The sequence below is a fragment of the Triticum urartu genome, unplaced genomic scaffold (genome assembly GCF_003073215.2).
Source record: "Triticum urartu cultivar G1812 unplaced genomic scaffold, Tu2.1 TuUngrouped_contig_907, whole genome shotgun sequence".
Classification (NCBI taxonomy): domain Eukaryota; kingdom Viridiplantae; phylum Streptophyta; class Magnoliopsida; order Poales; family Poaceae; genus Triticum; species Triticum urartu.
Genome location: NW_024120081.1, coordinates 28,377 through 31,923, shown reverse-complemented (window position 1 = coordinate 31,923; position 3,547 = coordinate 28,377).

Here is a 3,547-nt window from a genome sequence, read left to right as displayed (position 1 = left end):
ACGCCAGGCTCCATTCCGTGGAAGGTTGGGTTTCCGGACGCAGGCGGTTACAAATCCCATGAGAGGAGGAAAAAAGTGCAGCAGACCCAAATACAGGCGCTGCAAGCAAGGGTAGACGCGATAGAGGAACGAGAAGCAAATCGCAGCAAACGTACTACCGAAGCCTCCCCCGAAGCTACCCCGCCATCTCAGCGCAGAAGCAGCGTGGCTTCCACCGAGTTGCTTCAGCTGGAGCATGCCTTGACGGCTCCTGCCAGCTATCCTGTGGATGCTATAACGGAGTCTCAAAATTGCCACCTTATGACGCAATGGATGAATTTGAAGGTCAAGGCAGCTGTTGGCTCTGTTTATCCTACTGAACCCGGCGCAACTTTTCACTGTCGGCCGATTCCAGAAGGATATGCTAGGGTGATGGTGGATGAGATAACGGAGGGATTTGAGGACCTCCAGCTTGACCACCCTACCGGTGACGGGGAGACTCGGCTGGGGTCTGCTCTGAAGACTCCATGCCTATGGCGGAAGGAGCTCATCAACCATCCGAACTGGACGCCACCGCCTCCTCCTCCTCCTCCTCCGGCGAGTCAGGGCACTCCGCCTCCACCGCCTCCTCCTCCGGCGAGTGACGATCAGGGCCCTCGGCCGGCTCCTTCTCCGGCGCATGGCGGCACTCCGCCTCCTTCTCCGCCTGCGCCGACGCGCCCGAGCAGCCAGCCTCCTCCTTCTCCGCCTCGTCAGCAAGGGCGGAAGAGACCTGCCGCCGCTCCAGCTGCTCCGGCGCGTCGTAGTCCTTCTCCTCCGCCTCTTAAGCAAGTAAAGAAGACAACCGCTACGTCTGCTTGGTCGGCGTCTAGCAGTACAACCAGAGGCGGGAGGACATACGGATTCGGTCCTTCTCTGAAGACTCCAGAGAAGTTACCATATGAGAGGACCCTGGAGGAGAACGCCGAGATCGCGCGAGAAGAAGTGAGGAACTTCTTTAAAGGGGTGAAAGCAAAGAAACATCCACCTCCGGAGGAGAAGGTAGATCGGGTGAAAGTGAAGCGCACTCTGGCTGCCCTCACAAAACCACCGCAGTCTGATCCGCCGAAAGGAAACTATGACCGCATTATTGGAAAGGAATTTGCCGAAGCGGAGCGGTCGGGAAGTACTGTCAGTGATCAAAGGCTGAAAGAACGACGAGCTGGGAAACAAATTGCCCTGCTCGGCGAACAAGCGAAGCAATCGTGCCCCCCGCTCAAGGTGCCTAGCCACAACGTCGCTAATGATCCGAGGATGGTGCTCGGTTATAGCAATCTTGCAGATTACCTGCCCGACGAAGTACATTATGAACCCATGGAGGTGCAGATACAAAGATACGAGTACGGGAAGCCTCTCGTCAAAGATGAAAGATCTCTATCAACGATGATGTGAAGATTGCATGATTGGTACTTGAAAATCTGCAGAGACTCTGGGGGGAGGAGTACTTTGTATGTGAAAGTTAAAAAGGAGCATGACCTCGTTGGAATTGATCTGTTTCCTGTTCCATTTGAGGAGTTCTATCAGTTTTTCAATCAATTGGCCCTCGATAAAACAATGGTCGCCTGCTATTGTCTGTAAGTAGTACTACTTCTGTCATTAAGTTTCTCTATATAGCTTAGCTCTTTCATTGCATGTATTTATAATCATCCTCACTATATTATGCAGATTGAAGATCGCCGAATTGAAGAAAAGACAAGTCGGTGATATGGGGTTCATTAACACATATCTCATAGATGCAACTAAGGTTAAACTTCATGCCGCAGCTACCGAGGCCAACTTGCTACGACCGTTCGTAATAAATCAAAACAAAGATATAATACTCTTTCCTTACAACTTCAGGTGAGTGTTATTGTCTTGTGCGTATTCGGTTTCCCTTATATATTAGTCAAGGTTATAGTAATGTAATTGATGAGTTATGCATGTGTGTGCAGTTTCCACTATATTCTCCTAGAGATTAAGCTTGAGCAGGGAGTAGTAACCGTCTTAAACTCTAAACGAAAAGATCCCCAGGACTATGCAGACATGACTCAAATACTCCAGAAGTAAGTTAAATCGATCATTATCCACCATATCAGCAACTTTGTTCATTTCCTGATATCAAGTAATTGTTTTCTTTGTCCGGCAGGGTTTGGAGAAAATTCACCAAAACAGTTCCGGGACTGCCGAAGGAGTTGGAATTTAGACACCTGAAAGTAAGTACTATAGTAGCATGTTCCGCGCATCTCCTAGTGATTCAAGCGCTAGTTTCATCAATACCATTTAGCATTCTTGCTTATCAGTTTGATTGACCTCTATTTGTTGTAAAGTGGTTGTGGCAGGAACAAGGGAATGATTTCTGTGGATACTACATCTGCGAGTCCATCCGCCACACGACCTGTGAGCGGGGCGGGTACTCTAAGGAACAATATGAAGTACGTAAATAACAACATTCACAATTTTATTTTATTACCATCATTTGTGTTGAGTTTCATTCATTCATATATATAATATATATGTATTAACCCCCTTCTTCAAATTAGATGTTTCGGAAGCGGGATGAACTCCTAGCACCAGCTCGCATGCGAGCAATTCAAGAGGAATTGGCGGCATTCTTTCTTGACCACGTGATCCCTGAAGACGGAGAATTCTATGTGGACCCTGAGTCCGTATGATTATATTTGTAAGAGATAATTATTGTATATATGTAGCCGGTAGTGTCAGATAGATATACGAGAACTTGTTGTTCGACCAATCTCTCGGAGAAGGAGAGGTGGTCGATATCACTTCTCTCTGTATGCATATATGTTCATGACGATCTTCTGTTTCCTTCGTTTGCTTACTAGCTAGCCAGCGTGTCTAGTCCTCTCTATACGTATGTATAGTACGTAGCGTCGACCAAGCACGGACATAAGAGAGGACACTTCTCTCTATTAATTATAGCTAGCTAACACAATATATGAAACAGCTAAATTAACCCCCCAAAACCCCCAACTCCCCCCCCCCCCCCTTTCAAAAAAAAAAACAAAAACCCCAGCCACAGAATGCTGACGCGTGGATGCCTATTGGTCCCGGTTGGTGCCACCAACCGGGACCAAAGGGTCTCCTGACTGGGCTCTGCGCACTGCCCACGTGGAGGGCCTTTAGTCCCGGTTCTGGATTGAACCGGGACTAAAGGGGGAGGTATTAGTACCGACACTTTAGTCCCGGTTCCGGAACCGGGACTAAAGGCCCTTACGAACCGGGACTATAGGCCCTTTTTCTACCAGGTGACCTCACATGAGGATATCTCTGAGGTTTGGAGGAACATTTCCGAAAGTAAAAAACTGTCATTGTCTCCTAGCGAGAGCGGCTAGCTCATGTGCCATCATGTTGCTGGACCTTTTAACTGCTTTGAAGCTTACTTCCTTGAACACTTTTGTCAGGTGCCTGATGTCCGTAACCGGGGGGAAAAGCGCAGACTGATTACAAGATGTGCTGTGCAGTAAAGATGGGACTGTAGCACAATCAGATTCCACACATACAGGACCATTGTAATATTTCTTCAGAACGC